The 18,905-nt window shown below is 39.6% G+C and overlaps 1 pseudogene; it reads left to right on the top strand.

Annotated features, from left to right (window-relative positions):
• Positions 1 to 14,081: 14,081 nt before the first annotated feature.
• LOC112671648 (60S ribosomal protein L5-like) lies at positions 14,082 to 15,162 on the top strand (annotated as a pseudogene).
• The last annotated feature ends 3,743 nt before the right edge of the window (positions 15,163 to 18,905 follow it).

Below are 18,905 nucleotides of genomic sequence, written 5' to 3'. Positions count from 1 at the left end.
CAAGAACATCTTAGGAGGCATGGTGTATTTGTAAAGGAGGCATGCAATGTCTGGATGCCTCACTTCTAGAGAGTCTCAGATCATCCAGGTGGCTCAAATGGCAATCTGCCCCCATTCTGTAACATCAACCCCCTGCCCCAATCCCAGCATATGTTGTAGACTGGCACTTAGAAATCCTTCAAATGTCCAGTTCTCTATAAAGCTTTTCATTTAATCCTTTTGCCATCCATTCTGATAATAGTTGCCTGAATCTTTTATTTTATTAAGGGATTAAAAATTGAGATGTTATCATTTTATTTTGTCCACATTAACTAAAATTATTTGCTTAGTTGAAAAGCATTCTTCATCAACTCAGGCCATTTGAGTATCCTAAAATAAAATTTATGTAGGGAACTATATAGATAGGCAGGGTTTCTTTTCTTTTCTTTCTTTTCTTTTCTTTTCTTTTTTTTTTTTTTTTAACTTCTTTCCTTAAATGGCCATTTCCAGAGTACCGGTTTGGTGCACCAACTACCTCTGATAGTGACAAATGAGTTTTGAGATTTTTTTTTCCTTTCACTCCCTTCTTTTTCTCATTATCTTTATGAACTCAGAGATTTTTATATATTCAATATGTTTCAAGCAATTGTAGTCATTTTTCTTTTTTGGCTGCTCAGGTTATCCTATTTTGGGTCAGTGGGAGCCCTTTAGAAAAATGGCTACTTTATCTTTTTGTCCTGACCTCAGAAGTCTGATAGCTTGCTTTCGTTTTTGGCACAACAGAATGTTTCTGTTAGTGGGGAAAAGTACTAATTTTTTCTACTCTAAAATATTTATATTTCACAATGAATCTGAATTTAACTACATTGTCAGGTTGCAAATCAACTTATTTTAAAGACTAAAAATGCACTTGTGTGCTGCTCACAAAAGACATTTTAATTAATATAATAACCAGGCACACACAAGTAAGATTATCAAAGCAGTTTCGGCATTTCCTCACCAGTTCTGCAATATTCCTATTAAGTTGGAACAAGACCATTTTATCCCCATCTAACAAGGTGAGCTAAATAAAAGGTAGAAATTTAATTGTACAGAATGTGAGATGCATGTAAACTAAGGCATCAGTCGTATTCTCTCACTATTAACAGAAAGCCAGTCAACACTTTAAAGAAATTGTACAAATTATTCCAAACAGTATTATGCAAATGAGACTGGCAGTTATTTAATTAACTCCTTGTTAAGCCATTTAAAAGAAGTGTTATGACCATAATTTAAAATAAGAATTCCATATAAAAAACAGGTAAAGGTTGACCAGAGATGCAATGTCCTGATTAGAACATTCATTTATTTGTGCAGTCAGTAAATATTTCTGTGCCTCGAAATATTTACTAAATGACACTAAAGTTTAGTCCATGTAGCTATGATATTTTAAATTAATTCCTAGAGATAGGACACTTTATCTGCAACTTTAAACCAATCACAATCAAACTATTTCACAATGGTCAAAGGTAGGATTAGAGTATCGTGATGTATTTTAAAGACAGTCATAGAAGAAGAAATTGGCCTAATTTCCCAAGATATCAAATCCCGGAGGTATTCAGCCTTGGCAATTGATAGCCCTTGTTTTTCACTGTGGTTGGGTTAGGGTTTCAAGCCATAAATCTAGTTTATTCTCATTTTGGTTGCCAACTTGTCATTATCGTCACTCCAACTTGCCCCAGCCACCTCATTGTCAGGCATCCTTTGTATCAAAGAGTAAGCTTGAGCCAAATGTATTCTTCCTCAGAGGACTCTTCATGGCTGAATAGCCCAGGTGACTTCCAATAGGTGGATTTGCCATTCAGTTTTACCTTCTTGTCAGCAAACGCCTTGTCATCAGGGCTGTTACATTTCACTCTGATTTTTCAAGTGTTGCCTGATGGCCTGCTTCAGTTTACAGGGCACCACTGTGGAAAGAGCTCTGTTCTAGCAAGTGAACATTCTAGGCTGCTTCTAAGCCCCTCTCTAAACTATTACATGTGATCTTGTGCAAGTCACTGACCTTCGGTGACCATTGGTTTTCTCAACTCCAGATGATCTGTGAAGGTCATAATGAGTCCAGCTTTTTTCCCCAAATAAATTAAATACTCCTCTCCATAAACATCCTAGAAATCCACATTGGCCAAGGGAAACATGCTGAATGTCAGATGTAGGCTATCTTCCTCATTTGCATCACTGTGCTTTGGTTTTTTTCAGCTAGTACAAACTCACTAAAATTAAATCAAGAATTTAGGAAAACTGACCAAAAAACAAGAATCGAGGACTTAGAAACATCATCAACAACTTGATTTTTTAAAAGATGGGCTGCCAAATGGAATTGACTAAATTCATCAGAAAATAACCCAATTCCTTGTTCAACTTTTTTGCAGGGATGTGGCCTTGCTTCAAAGTAACTTGAACATTGTAAGCCTATAGCTTCCTTCTTTTAGTTGTGGCTATACCCTTGGAGGCTGTATAGCAAAATAGTAAAGAACATGTGCTCTAGAGTCAAACTTTAAACCTAAGTTTAAATTTTACCCTATTACTAACCAGCTGAGAAACCATGGGCAAGTTACTTAACCTCTCTTTGCCTCAATTTCCTTATCTATGATAAGTAGGTAGGAATAGTATCTCCTTCATAAGTAAATACATTAAAGTTCTTAAACAGTGCCTGCTATATCCTGAGTCATCAATAAATGTTAGGAAGCATGCAGCAAGCCAAGCCACCATTCCTGACCAAAAAACAGAATTTTTATTTCTTTCAACATACCACCATCATCCTTCATCACCTACCTCCAAAAGCTCACAAGTCACTACATTGTTTTACAGATCATACAACACCTTCAGGAACAGTTAAATATTCAAGGCAGTTCAATAGAGAAACCATAACTTCCAAATATTTCTAGAACACTTTCTTCAGGTTAATACCTACCCAGTTGCAAATCAATCAAACCAATGTTGGGCCATTATTGCTCTCCTGAGAGCTACTCAAAAATTCTGTCTCCTGGCAAGGGAACAATCCACCTCTTTGGCACTTTTTTCCTGAAAGGTCATATCTACTTGTCTTAGAAATGTCTGCAAATACTGAAATGTGTAAGTTTTTCCCTTTTAACACGATACTTCAGCCCACCGCTCCTATACCGCAGGCCTCAGCAGCTTTGACTTCAATATTCGTAGCCATTAACTTGCACAAAGATCGATCGAGCACTTCCTTTCCCTATGATTGTTCTAATGGTTATACTATTTTCATAAGAAAAATTTATGAATAGGTTTTACAAAATGCAAAATTTCCCCCAAATTCCTTCACGTATGCTGAATGTGGGAAGAAAATTAGAGTCACTTTCAGAAAAGTTCTTTTATCTTGAAACCATAAGAACATGCCTGAGGATTATTTGCCTGTAAATTATAAACAGATTCATGTTGATGACTCTGGAAGTTTCCCAGCAGCTTTCAGCAAAATAATTTCTCAGGTCCTTACATGAAATGATTGAGGCAAAAAATGGATTTTTTTTATACAAAAGGTTAATTAACTCTTGTTCACATATTAAAGCCTGTATTTTTGTGAATAAATAATGTGATACTGTATTCTTTTTAGCCAGTCATAAGCAGGAGACAGTGGATTAATTCATCAACTTGGAAATCTTTGCTTGGCTTACAGCTGACCAAAATGAAAAAGAAAAAAAAAAAAAGGACAGAGTTGCGCTTTTTTTTTTTTTTTACCTCAGAAACCAATAGTCAGATATTCTTAGGAAAACAGCGTATGGGGGATGTGTAAGGAGGCCTTGTGGGAAATTACTCCAACGATCCTTCTTCTTAAAAAAGATTTTATTTATTTGAGAGAGAGATGGTTTGAGAGAAGCACAAGTGTGAGGGGAACAGAGGGAGAAGGAGAAGCAAACTCCATGCTGAGCTGCACACGAGGCTCAATCCCATAACCCTGAGATCATGACCTGAGCCCAAATCAAGAGTTGGCCACCCAACCAGATGAGCCACTCAGGCGCGCCTCCAAAGATCCTTCTTACTAACACTCTGTTTATTAAATTCCTTTGCTTTTCCTGTTAAAATTGAAAGGCTTTTCCACTTAGACACTGTTTAATATTAAGGAAAACATAACCTTTGTTGAAGGAAAAACGACAGCATCATTTCACACAACCATTAGAGGGAACCTTTCTCTAGTTGAAAAGCTACCAAGGGCTCCCCCATAATACTATCCATCACGATAATGACAGTGATGGCCGCAGTGGAGCTGGTTGGTGTCCTACTCTCTTTTGCACCTGAAGCACTCATATCCCAGCTGCTGCGTGTTGGCTGAGTTCTAAAATTGTCAAAGAAGACAATTTAAATGTTACAAACACTTCATGGAGAGTTTTCATGTGGAGAACCGCAAAATGGGCCTAAAAGCAGGAAGCTCTTGTGAACAGGAATAAAGGGAAAGCTGATGACAATGAAGTTAGGAGGTTCTGTAGAGAGAGCTCTCAGGCCCCAGTGCTTGTCATCAATTGAAGACCCAAAGGGAAGAGACAGATCTTGCACAGGGACACTACTTTTCTGTCCCAGCTGGTGGGAGAAAGCACAGCCCAGCCAATGACATGATTATAATTCAACCAATGAAAATCCTTGATACTTCCAGCTTCCAGTTTACTCTAATGGACTTTTCCTTTATAATAGCCACCTCAACTTCTCACTTTCCTTTATAAAAGAGCATTTCTCTCCTTTGTTCTCTGGAATTGCCTATGACGTTGCTGTAGTTTGCTTGTCCTGGATTGCAATTCTCTGCTATTCAGGAATAAATTCATCTTTTGCTGGTAAAATAACTGGCAATTTTATTTTTATTTATTTTTATTATTTATTTATTTGTGTATTTATGTATTTATTTATTGAGAGTGAGAGAGAGAAAGTGCATGCATGTGAGCAGGGTGGGGGTTGGGGGGCAGAGGGAGAGAAAATCGTAAACAAGCGCCATGCCTAGCCCAGTGCAGAGCCCCACTTGGGGCTCAATCTCATGACCCTGAGATCATGATCTGGGCTGAAATCAAGAGTTGGATGCTTAACTGACTGAGCCACCCAGTCGCCTCATGGGAGTTTTATTTTTTAAGATTGACATTACTTAGTGGCCTGCACAGGGATCCAGAGAAGGCCCCCAAATGACTTTCTGGCTGGTGAACAAATAGGTGCCAGTGCCCACCAAGCTGAAGGGTCTTACTGCTTTCTGGACAACCCTAGGGTTTGAGGGTAAGTTTTCTCCTGGGTTTCAGCCTCCATGCTTTGTGTCTGGGTTCTCCAGGCTTTATTCAGGATCTGTTCTAAGGCCTTGGTTTTTGTTTTTATCTCCAAGAGTACACATTTAGTCTTCGGTTTGAGTCCTGTTTGGAACAGGGCTCTTCTACTGAAATTGTGCTAGCCTTCGGTCTGACTCCTTTTTGATCCAGACTGTTTCTGCCAGAACTGTGCCACCTGGAACTGTGTAGGCCTTTTGTCTGATTCTTTTAGTGGATCAGACTGTTTTCAGGAAGAACTGTGCCTGTTGGAATTGCATCAGCCTTTGGTCCTAGTCCTGCTAGGATCAGACTGTTCCTACTGGAACTGTGCTAGTTTTTGGTCCGATTCCTTCTCCAGCCAGACTGTTCCTGAAAAACCTCTAATAAAGGGGATCCCAGTCATTATAATGTTTTGTGGGTGCCCCCCTACTGGGACTCTGGCTAGCTTTGTTTAAAAACCATGACCCCTCCTCGGGCACATTTATAACTAAGTGGACTGACTTAGCCAAAAGTAACTTAGAATTTCAATGGTCATTATGGAGAACTTTGGATCTCCCCAAACTGGTGTTACTCAAAATTAAATTAAAAAGCCATGGCTTTTTAAAAGAAAAGGAAAAGGCAGGGGGAGAAAAAAAAAAGAGCTCAGGCCCCACCTCTGGTACCAGTTTCTTCTGTTATTTCTGCTGAACTTACCTTCTCCTTGAAATCTTTCCCCACTCCCTCCTCTCTTGAACCTATTAAAATCTGCCTCTTTATTTTCTTTAATTTAAATTCAATTTGCCAACATATCGTATAACACCCAGTGCTCATCTCAAGTGCCCTCCTTAATGCCCATCACCCAATCACCCCATCCTTCCACTCACTTCCCCTTCAGCAACCTTCAGGTTGTTTCCCAGAGTTAGGAGTCTCTTATGGTTTGTCTTCTTCTCTAATTTTTCCCCACTTAGTTTCCCTCTTTTCCCTTATATCGCTTTCACTATTTCTTATATTCCACATACGAGTGAAATCATATGATAATTGTCTTCCCCAGTTGACTTATTTCACTTAGCATAATACCCTCCAGTTCCATCCACGTTGAAGCAAATGGTAGGTATTCATCCCTTCTGATGGCTAATATTCCATTGTGTGTGTGTATATATATATATATATATATATACACACTACATCTTCTTTATCCATTCATCTGTCGAAGGGCATCACGGCTCCTTCCACAGTTTGGCTATTGTGGACATCGCTGCTATGAACATTGGGGTGCAGGTGTCCCGGAGTTTCACTACATCTCTATCTTTGGGGTAAATACCCAGTAGTGCAATTGCTGGGTCATAGGGTAGCTCTGTTTTTAACTCCTTTTTTTTTTTTTTTAAGATTTTACTTATTTATTCATGAGAGAGAGAGAGAGAGGCAGAGACATAGGCAGAGGGAGAAGCAGGCTCCCCGCAAGGAGCCCAATGTGGGAATCGATCCTGGACCCCAGGATCACGCCCTGAGCCAAAAACAGACACTCAACCTCTGAGCTACCCAGGCATCCCATGTTTTTAACTTCTTGAAGAACCTCTACACTGTTTTCCAGAGTGGCTGCACCAGCTTGCATTCCCACCAACAGTGTAAGCAGAGTCCCCTTTCTCTTCACCAACATTTGTTGTTTCCTGTCTTGCTATTTTTAGCCATTCTCACCAGTATAAAGTGGTATCTTATTGTGGTTTTGATTTGTATCTCCCTGATGACAAGTGATGTAGAGCATTTTCTCATGTGCCGGTTGGCTATATGCAGGTCTTCTTTGGAAAAATGTCTGTCCATGTCTTTTGCCCATTTCTTGACTGGATTTTTTGGTCTCTTGGGTGTTGAGTTTGATAAGTTCTTTTTTAATTTTTTAAATTTTTAGAAAATATTTTATTTATTCATGGGGGCTGGGCAGGGACACAGGCAGAGGGAGAAGCAGGCTTCCTGCTAGGAACCCGATGTGGGACTTGATCCCAGACCCCAGGATCATGCCCTGAACCAAAGGCAGAGGCTTAACCACTGAGCCACCCAGAGCTCCCTGATAAGTTCTTTATAGATCTTGGATACTAGCCCTTTACCTGATATGTCATTTGCAAATATTGTCTCCCATTGTGTAGGTTGCCTTTTAGTTTTGCTGTGCAGAAGCTTTTTATCTTGATGAAGTCTCAATAGCTCATTTTTGCTTTTGTTTCCCTTGTCTTTAGAGATGTGTTTTACAAGAAGGTGCTGCAGCTGAGGTCAAAAGGTTGCTGCCTGTGTTCTGCTTTAAAATTTTGATGGATTCCTGTCTCACATTTAGATTTTTCATCCATTTTGAGTTTATCTTTGTGTACGATGTAAGAAAATGGTCCAGTTACATTCTTCCATATGTTGCTGTACAATTTTCCCAAAACCATTTATTGGAGAGACTCCTTTTTTCCATTGGATATTCTTTCCTGCTTTGTCAAAAATTAGTTGACCATAGACTTGAAGGTCCATTTCTGGGTTCTCTGTTCTGTTCCATTGATCTGTGTGTCTGTTTTTGTGCCAGTATCATGCTGTCTTGATGATCACAGCTCTGTAATAGAGCTTAAAGTTAGGGATTGTGATGTCCCCAGCTTTGGTTGTCTTTTCAACATTCCCCTGGCTATTCAGGGTCTTTTCTGGTTCCATAAAAATCTTAGGAATATTTGTTGCAACTCTGTGGAAAAAAAAAGTCCATGGTATTTTGATAGGGATTGCACTGAATGTGTAAATTGCTCTGGAGAGCATAGACATTTTCACAATATTTATTCTTTCATGAGCATGGAATGTTTTTCTATCTCTTTGTGTCTTCCTCAGTTTCTTTCATAAGTGTTGTATAGTTTTTAAAGTACAGTTCCTTTACCTTTTTGGTTATGCTTATTCCTAGGTATCTTATGGTTTTTGATGCAATTGTAAATGGGATCGATTTCTTAATTTCTCTTTCTTCTCTCTCATCGTTAGTATACAGAAATGCCACTGATTTTTGTGCATTGATTTTGTATCCTGCCACATTGCTGAATTGCTGTATGAGTTCTAGACATTTTGGGGTAGAGTCTTTTAGGTCCTCCATTATGTCACCTGTGAAGAGGGAGAATCTGACTTCTTTGGCAATTTGAATGCCTTTTATTTCTTTTTGTTGTCTGATTGCTGAGGCTAAAACTTCTACTATGTTGAACAGAAGTGGTGAGAGTGGGTATCCCTGTTCTGTTCCTGATCTTAGGGAAAAAGCTCTCCGTTTTCCCCATTCAGAATATTTACTGTGGGCTTCTGGTAAATGGCTTTTATGATAGTGAGGCATGTTCCCTCTATCCCTACACTTTGAAGAGTTTTAATCAAGAAAAGATACTGTATTCTGTCAAATATTTTTTCTGCACCAATTGAGAGGATCATATGGGTCTTGCCTTTTCTTTTATTAATGTGATCTATCACATTGATTGATTTACAAACGTTGAATCACCCTTGTATCCAAGGAATAAATTCCACGTGACTGTAGTGAATAATCCTTTTAGTGTACTGTTGGATCCTCTTGGCTAGTATCTTGATGAGTATTTTGACATCCACGTTCATCAGGAATATTGGCCTGTAATTCTCTTTTTGGTGGGGTCTTTGTCTGATTTTGTGATCAAGGTTAATGCTGGCCTCATAGAATGAGTTTGGAAGTTTCCTTTCCATTTTTAACTTTTGAAACAGCTTTAATAGAATAGGTATTATTTCTTCTTTAAATGTTTCATAGACTTCCCCCGAGAAGCCATCTAGTCCTGGATTCTTGTTTCTTGAGAGGTTTTTGATAACTGCTTCAATTTCCTTGCTGGTTATTGGTCTGTTCAGGTTTCCTATTTCTTCCTGTTTCAGTTTTGGTAATTAATAAATTTCCAGAAATGCATCCATTTCATCCAGATTGCCTACTTTGTTGGCATATAGCTGCTCATAATACGTTCTTAAAATTGTTTGTATGTCCTTGGTGTTGGTTTTGATCTCTCTTCTTTCATTCATGATTTTATTAATTTGATTCTTTTCTCTTTTCTTTTTGAGAAGTCTGGCTAGGGGCTTATCTATCTTTTAATTCTTTCAAAGAACCAGTTCCTGGGGTGCCTGGGTGGTTCAGTGGTTGAGGATCTGCCTTTGGCTCAGGTCATGATCCTGGGGTCCTGGGATTGAGTCCCACATCAGGCTCCCCACAGGGAGTCTGCTTCTCCCTCTGCCTATGTTTCTGCCTCTCTCTGTGTGTCTCTCATGAATAAATAAAATATTTTTTAAAAAAAGTACCAGCTTCTAGTTTCATTGTTTATTCTACTGTTCTTCTGGTCTCTATTTCATTGAGTTCTGCTCTAATCTTTATTATTTCTCTTCTCCTGCTTGGTTTAAGATTTATTTGCTGTTCTTTCTCCAGCTCCTTTAAGTGTAAGGTTAGTTTGTGTATTTGAGATTTTTCTAATTATTTGAGAGAGGCTTGTATCAAAATGTTCTTCCCTCCTAGGACTGCCTTTGCAGTATCCCAAAGATTTTTTTGAAATGAAAGTTGTGCTTTCATTTTCGTTAGTTTGCATGAATATTTTTAATTCTTCCCTAATATCCTTGTTAACTCATTCATTCTTTAGTAGGATGTTCTTTAACTTTCAAGTGTTTGAGTTCCTTCCAAATTTCTTCTTGTGATTGAGTTCTAGTTTCAAAGCATTGTGGTCTGAAAATATGCAGGGGACAATCCCAATCTTTTGGTAACAGTTGATACCTGATTTGTGACCCAATACGTGGTCTGTTCTGGAGAAAGTTCCATGTGCACTTGAGAAGAATGTGTATTCTGTTGCATTAGGATAGAATGTTCTGTATATATCTGTGAAGTCCATCTGGTCCAGTGTGTCATTCAAAGCCCTTTTTTCTTTGTTGATCTTCTGCTTAGATACTCTGTCCCTTGCTGAGGGTGAAGTGTTGAAGTCTCCTACTATTAATGTATTATTATCTATGTGTTTCTTTACTTTGGTTATTAATTGGTTGATATAATTGGCTGCTCCTACATTAGGGAAATAAATATTTATAATTGTTAGATCTTCTTGTTGGATAGACCCTTTAAGTATGATATAGTGTCCCTCTTCATCTCTTACTACTGTCTTTGGTTTAAAATCTAATTTATCTGATATGAGGATTGCCACCCTAGCTTTCTTTTGAGGTCCATTTGCATGGTAAATGGTTCTCCACCTCCCCATCCCCTGTTTTCAATGTAAAGGTGTCTTTGGATCTAAAACAAGTCTCTTGTAGACAGCATATGGATGGGTTTTGCTTTTTTATCCAGCCTGATACCCTGTGTCTTTTTATTTTTCTAAAGTTTTTAGAGTTCTTTATTCTGATTTCCTTGAATTTTAAGTGCTCTTGTGTTAGGAGAATATTATTTGATTTTTATAGTGCTTTTCTTTGCTGCTTGGTAATTGTTTAGTTTTTTTGTTTTAATTGAAGTTCAATTTGCCAACATATGGTATAACAGTGCTCATCCCATAAGAGCCCTCCTCAGGGCTTGTCACCCAGTTACCCTAACCCCCCACCCACCTCCCCTTCCGCATCCTTTGTTCATTTCCCAGAGTTAGGAGTCTCTCATGGTTTGTCTCCCTCTCTAATTTACCCTGTGTCTTTTGACTGGAGCATTTTGCCCATTCATGTTCAGAGTAACTATTGAAAGATATTAATTTAATGCCATTGTATTACCTGCACAGTCCTTGTTTCTTCATATTGTCTCTGTTTCTTTGGTCTCCCTCTTCACTTACAAGATCCCCCTTAATATTTCTTGCAAGGCTAGCTTGGTGGTCACATATTCTTTCAGTTTCTGTTTATTCTGGAAGCTCTTTATCTTTCCTTCCATTCTGAATGACAGCCTTGCTGGATAAAGTATTCTTAGCTGCATGTTTTCCTCATTTAGTACCCCAAATATATCATGCCAGCCCTTTCTGGCGGTCTCTGTGGATGGTCTGCTATTAATCTAATTTCTCCCATTGTATGTTAGGAATCTTGTCTCAAGCTGCTTTTAAGATTTCCTCTTTATCTTTGAAATTTGCAAGCTTCACTATTTTATGTCAGAGTGTTCATCTGCTTTTGTTGATTTTTGGAGGAGTCCTCTCTGTCTCTTGAATATAAATATCTTTTTCCTCTCCCAGATCAGGGAAGTTCTTAACTATGATTTTCTCAAATATACCTTCTGGTCCTCTCTCAGTGCCCTCAGGAATTCCAATAATATGGATTTTTTTTTTTTTTAACTATCACTTATTCTTGAAGCCTCTCCTCATGGGCTCTTAGTTATTTTTCTTTCTTTTCCTCAGCTTTCTTCCTTTCGATCAACTTGTCTTCTATGTCACTTATTCTCTCTATGCCTCATTTACCCTTGCTAGAGCATCCAGTTTAGACTGCATTTCATTTAGGGTATTTTTAATTTTGGCCTGATTAGATCTTATTTCTGCACTGAGTTTTTTTTAAAACCAACTAGTAACTTTATAATTGTAATCCTGAACTCTGTCTCTGACACTTTACTTAAATCCATATCCTTTAGATCTATGGCAGAGAGTATGAATCTGGTTATTTTTTTTTTATGGTGAATTCTTCCTTCTAGTCATTTTGTCCTGTGCAGAATGGCTGTATGAATGAGCAGAGTAAAAAATACCAACCACAACCCAAGCAAAATACACACTAGACACTACTAAAGAGGTCAGGAACCAGAAAATAAAAGAAAAAAGGAAAGGAAAAACAGATATAAAAAAAAGAAACAAAAAAGGGAGAGGATTGGGAGAGAGAGAATATAATCTCACAGAGAGGACAAAACAGGGTGATCCACTTGGTTCTGAGTGTATTTTAGTCTGTGTATTAGTAGATATTAAATTCCAAATTTTTTTTAAAAAGCAAAACTTATGTATATACAAGACTGAATACAGTGAAAGTAAACCAAAAATGAAGAACATATCTATAACATGTAATTATAAAATATAAAAGTTAAAAAAAGAAGACTTAAAAACAAAGAGTTGATAAACTAAGAAACTAGTTGAGATGGAAAAAAAAAGAAAGAATATTGAAAATTTTTAACTTGAAAGATAAATGAATCATAAGAGAGAAACCTCACATTCTATATACTATTTTCTCTCAGTCCTGGAACTTTCCAGTGCTGCTTGGTCAGTAAACTTGCTCTTCCCCTGTTCTTCCAGCTGGTCTTCTGGGGGAGGGGCCTGCTGCGCTGATTCTCAGATGTCTATGCCTGGGCAGAGATGCCCTACCCCTTGCCAGGGGGCTGGGCTCAGTGTAAGCTGTTTGCTGTGTTAGATTTTTGTTCCCTGAAGGCCTCCCATGCCTCTTGATGGTGAAAGGGGAAAAAAATTGGCCACATTCCAATCTCCAGCCCCAGAACTGAGAGATCCCTATGTGTGCCAAACTCTTCAGACTCCTATGGTGCCCACCCACTCAGATCCTCCCTAGGGGCAGATGGGGGGACACTGATTTGTGCAATTTGCAGGGCCCTGCACAGAGAGTGTTCATCCAGTTAAGTGCACCTGCTCTACCTCTCCCAGAGGAGGGTAGAAAGTTGCTGTGCTCCATTCCTTTACAGGACCCAAAACACAGAGTGGTCACCTGATCTGGCACAGTTCATTAATGGCAGTACAAACTGAGCCTTCTCCTAGGCTCACTGGCCTAAACCTGTTTCCCCAGTCCAGTGCTTTGGAACCTGCCAGCTCAGACACCCCTGTTCTTTCTGTGCCTCCAGGAATATTGAGTCCCCACTGTCCCACCTGTAGTTCTGCCCTGCTTCACCACTGAGCACTTTTTAGGCAGTGAAGTCTCACAGGAGCATATTTCTAAAGTTTCTCATTTTGAGCTCCAGGACTATATCACTTTCCTGAAGCTCACTTTAAAAAGGCTCCCTCCCCTCATTGTGTATCTTCCCATATATCCCCACTATTTCTCTTCTCTGCACTCCTACCTTGCAAAAAGTGGAGTATTTGTAGAGTTCCAGCCATTCTTTCTTCAAATCTCAGGTAGAATTCATAGGTATTCAGGATGGTTGGATAGTTATCTAGCTAAATTTAGGAGACCAGATGAAATGAGGATCCCTACTCTTCTGTCATCTTGCATCTCCCCCTTAAATTTACCTCTTTAAGGTTAAGTTTTCTGAGGATCTAAATAAAACTCAAGTTTCTTATGTTCCCTGGACTAAGGTTGAATTGAGAGCCATAGCTAGACAGCCTCTTAAAGTGGCTGAGGGCCCCCATACGTTTGCTGAAGAATTTAAATTATCCAAACTTACCAACCTGGCATCTCAATTTATATAAATTAATCTATCCACATGCTTTTTTGGTGAGAGCCAGGCCAAACATTGTCTGAAACTAGAGAAGAGAGCACCCTGAAGGAGGCTTTAAAGAAACAAACCCCTAACTATTCACTAACTTTGTATTCTTTTCCAAATTTACAATCTCTGAATTTGCAACCTTATGGACTATATTATCAATAACACATTTGGTTCCAAATAGCTCTTTTGAGATAACGATATTGTTTTAACATGCTTTGAAGTTTTCCTGTTTTGCAAAAAGTTAATTAACTATTGCTTCCTGTTTATACTTTCACTGTATCTTTCCAAATACACTTGGTTAATTCTTTCAGTGTGTTCTTGCAGTATTCATTCATAATTGGCTCTCATGGTTGCTTTAAGTGGAGACTTTCAGGAGGCATCCATGATTCTGGTTTGCCTTTCTAGACAGAACCTTTTCCTCCTAAGTTCAAATAAGTGCCAATTAACATTTTAGTTGGCTGCTTTCAGAACTCGAGTCCTAGTTTAGAACCATCAGACAGGTCAGTGCTACATACTGCGCCTGCGCCCGGGCTGAGGCCTTTTCCCCCCGCCGAGCGCTGCTGGGCCTGCTGGTCTGTGGTGAGCCGCGGCCGCCGGACTCTGTTCTGCAGGATGGGGTTTGTTAAGGTTGTCAAGAATAAGGCTTCCTTCAAGAGATACCAAGTGAAATTTAGAAGACGACGAGAGGGTAAAACTGATCATTATGCCCGGAAACGCTTGGTAATTCAGGACAAAAATAAGTACAACACACCTAAATACAGGATGATGGTTCGTGTAAGCAACCGAGATATCATTTGTCAGATTGCTTATGCCCGCATAGAAGGAGACATGATCGTTTGTGCAGCTTATGCTCATGAACTCCCAAAGTATGGTGTGAAGGTTGGCCTGACAAATTATGCTGCAGCATATTGTACCGGCCTGCTGCTGGCCCGCAGGCTCCTCAATAGATTTGGCATGGACAAGATCTATGAAGGCCAAGTGGAAGTGACTGGAGATGAATACAATGTGGAAAGCATTGATGGTCACCCTGGTGCCTTCACCTGCTATTTGGATGCAGGGCTTGCCAGAACTACCACTGGAAATAAAGTTTTTGGGGCCCTCAAGGGAGCAGTGGACGGAGGCTTGTCTATCCCTCCTCACAGTACCAAATGATTCCCTGGTTATGATTCAGAAAGCAAGGAATTCAATGCAGAAGTTCATCGAAAGCACATCATGGGTCAGAATGTTGCAGATTATATGGTTACCTAATGGAGGAAGATGAAGATGCTTACAAGAAACAATTCTCTCAATATATAAAGAACAACGTTACTCCAGACATGATGGAGGAGATGTATAAGAAAGCTCATGCTGCTATACGAGAGAATCCCGTCTATGAGAAGAAGCCTAAGAAAGAAGTTAAGAAGAAGAGGTGGAACCGTCCTAAGACGTCTCTTGCCCAAAAGAAAGATCGGGTAGCTCAGAAGAAGGCCAGCTTCCTTAGAGCTCAGGAGCAGGCTGCTGAGAGCTAATAAACCAAACCATAATTTTCTATGAAGATTTTTCAGATAAAGCCAATAATAAACTTATTCACCAAGCAAAAAAAAAAAAAAAAAAGAACCATCATACAATTTGGAATTGTTATGTTTCTTCTGTTTTGTATAATTATATTAATTTTTGTATCTTTGTTGGCTGCTGAACTTTTTAAAAAACAATGTACCCAATAGGATGATGGTGGCTCAATGATGAGAAGATACAGACTTTAGATGGGACGTACCTGAGAGCTTCTTGCTCCTAACCTTTCTTGTTACACAAATGTGGACTTAGTGGTTTCTATCTGCTATGCACTTTCCCTTCTACATAGGACAGGACAACCAGAAAAGGTCCTTCCTGACGCTGAGGGACAAAACCACTAAATATAAAGGACCTGACTATTGATCAGTAATACTTTCAAAGAAAGATCTGGATCAAAGAGGGAAATGTGAAATTTAATATAGGGAAACCTCACGACACTGGAGTTAGTCTGGAGGTTTGGCAAGGGGAGTTTTCATGCCCTGCTACTTGTCATCAATTTGCAGCCCCAACACGAAGAGAAGCACCTTGCATGTGAATACTACTCTACTTTCCCAGCAAGAGGAAGGAAGGCTTCCTCCTCCTTGGAAATAGCCAGGCCAATAAGAGACCATCACAACTCAGCCAATGAAAATCCACTGGATTTCCAGTTCCCAGCTTATTTTTTAAAGTTAATGTTCATAGGATAAAGAATAAGGAACAGGAAGAGAAAAACAGAAAATGTCTGATTGGCTAGGGCTATACAGTCAGCCTTTTTTGGATAAGAGAAACAACATGAACTAAGTATAGAGCCAAGGACTGGTTTAGCATTCGGGGATTGGTTGACTATGTATACTGTGTTTCTGATCAAATGGAGCATTTGAGGACAAGTTTTGGTTTCCTGGTGAGGTACCTGGGCAGGAGCAGCTCCACCTTCGGCCTAGAAATTTGTTTCAACAGCTGATAACAACTCAACGGAGAATTGCCCGTTCTTTATGTATATGTGTTGGGGTTGGAGGGTAGAGATAATGCAGACTGTGACCTGGGGCAGAAACTGCACTGCAGAACTGGTCCTACCTAGGGTAAGGAGCCCATCTTTTGTATCAGTGGATTGGGCCAATTCTACTGTGCAATTCCTGCCTCAGATCTTCCATGAGGGAAAACTAGTCTGTAGTTGACATCACACCCTTGTTTAGTTTTTCCTCGTTGCCCTATCACTGTATCTCTCACTCTTCCAGAGAGCACTTTCCCAATAAATAACCTGAATGAGAAAATACACATCCCAAGAGAGCTGGTATTGCATATGGTCCTAGAAAGCAAAACTGAGGATGGGACTCTGCATCACTAACCTACTAGTAGGAAAGGAGACCACAGCACTGTGGGAGGTGCTACTAATTCCTGGCATGATGATTGCCAATCTCTAGCAGGAGAACTGAGACAGAATACAGGTGGAAAGAGGTACATTAACTGGTACAAGAGACAGGCATTTAGAAGGTATGTGGGAAATAGTAACTGTAGGGACTGGGAGAGTTAACAAAGAGAGAAAATGACTGGCAGATCTGTTAATCAACAAGTTAAAGCAAAGTATGAGAATAAAAAAGAAAACTCTTTGGCAGTTTTTACAGTGACCCTCATCTCCTACAGCTGGAGGACTTAATTGTTAGAATGGCAGAAGTTCAGAGAGATTGGATTCCCAGCACAAGCCAAAATCAGGGCCTTGATGGGAAAGAAGTAGGACCCTGAAAATGAAGATGGGGATATTTGAGTAGATGCCCTTGAGAACCTTGGCACCTCTGTCCCCAAGATTCTTTTGAATTTCTGGGGTCTGTGGTGGAGGCCTGTCCCCATTGTTGAAAGGCAGAGCCCCCTTCCCTCCTCTTACACCATTTTGAAGAGGAGTCATCTTTTTCAAATGCCTTACTAGGCATTCTCATGATCTGCCCCCCACATTCCCTCTGAGCCATCATATCCATAATAATTAGAGTTAAGTCTCAGCAAAACCCAACTAAGTAACTTGCTGGGTATGCTAAGGATAGAGAAGGGTTATCTTCCCCAAAACTCAGATCCACATAGGTCCCCAGGAGCCAGGCCAGATGTCTGAAAGCAGAACAGGAAAGAGAGAGTGGCACAGAACATGATAGCATGGAAAGGATTCGTTCAGAGTTTCCTTTTCTATTTTCTGTTAATGTGGGGGATTTATTATTTTATTCCTAGGGGGGGAGCAGATTGTTTGGCAGTATGGTTTTTCTTAAAGAGAGAGTTTTAAATGTGAATGCTTTTATGCAGACCCTGTGATTCCTCACTCCATTATAGGCAGTGGCTTCATATGTTCTTGTGACTTCCCTGGCCCTTGAAGATATTTGCTAGTTGTTCTGCTCTTCCCTCAGCCCTATGCTTTCAAGAATCAATTAAAATACCTTTTGTTGGTTTTTGAACCCTCTTTAATGACTTCTTAACATCTCTGTTTCTGTACTCATTTAAAGTTGGCTCTTCATCTTTTTGTATTTAAACTTTAATTAATTTCATATTTATTCATTCTTTTTTAAAGGAGACTCCACACCCAATGTGGGGCTTGAACTCAACCCTCAGATCGAGAGTCACAGGCTCTACTGGCTGAGCCAGCCAGGCGCCCCTACACATTCTTATCCAAACTTCCAATCCTTCAGATTGCTTTCTAAAACTTTTATATTATCTGCTGTTTGTGTGTGTGTGAACTTAGTTTTCTATTATCTCTCACATGTATTTATACAAATAGATATATACCATAAACATGGAACTTTTCATGATCTATCTTAGTAGGAAAAGAGAATTTCAAATAGAAGAGGAGGAAACAAAAAAATTCTAAAAAGGTGTAATAGAAAAAAGAAAATCCCCAAATCCTTTCTTTTAAGGTCTCTGTTCTTATTGACCTAGTTATTAATGGTTTGCCTCTTATAAATTCCTACACCTTAGTTTTATTTCTAGTGACTAAACCTACAAAATAAAAAGAATCTCGTGCATATCTAAAACCGGGCAATGTCAATCATAAGAAAATTTACAATTTCCCATTAAGCCTGTCAGTGTTGTGTGACACTGCCAGCTTTTAGATAAAGACCAGCCTCAGGGTGGCTCAGTGGTTGAGCATCTGCCTTGGGCTCAGGGCTGAGCGTGATCCCAGGGGATTGATTATGCAGGATTGAGTCCCACATAAGACTCCATGGAGAGCCTGCTTCTCCCGATGCCTATGTCTCTGCCTCTCTCTGTGTCTCTCATGAATAAATAAATAAAATCTTTAAAAAAAATTTTAAAAAGGCCAGCCTCTTCTATTCCAATGCTTAACCAGGAAAGTCTCACCTAATCTGATTCTACCCATGTTTCCAGCCACAGCTTCTTGGTCACCCTCCTACAACCATTCTGTTTTCTTCAGCTCTCCCAGGGAGCCATCTGCTCCCCATCTCAGGGCCTTCACACCCATCTGCTCTTTTGGTCAGAAGTGTTTGTCCAAAGGCTTGTTTTATCCTGATCTAACTTCACCTTTGTCCTTTCCTGTCTCAGGTTGAATGCCCAGCCCTCAGGTCTGTCCTTGCCTCTGCAGACTAGCTTTGATTGTGGCATCCCACATGGTGTCTGTGCTCTGTAGTAATCATCACCATCCTGGTGACCATTCAGTATCTGTCCCCACCAGCTGGACTGTGTGTTCTGTGAGGGTGGCCTCATGTGATATCCAGCACTTTGTAGAGTCTCTGTCACCCCAGTAGAGTTTCAGTAAGTTTTTGAATGAGTGAAAGGAACATAAAAATAAATGAGTACATGAAGTGACAAGAGAATGG

This window comes from Canis lupus, chromosome 32 (genome assembly GCF_003254725.2).
Source record: "Canis lupus dingo isolate Sandy chromosome 32, ASM325472v2, whole genome shotgun sequence".
NCBI lineage: Eukaryota > Metazoa > Chordata > Mammalia > Carnivora > Canidae > Canis > Canis lupus.
This window is presented reverse-complemented; position numbering and strand designations above follow the sequence as displayed.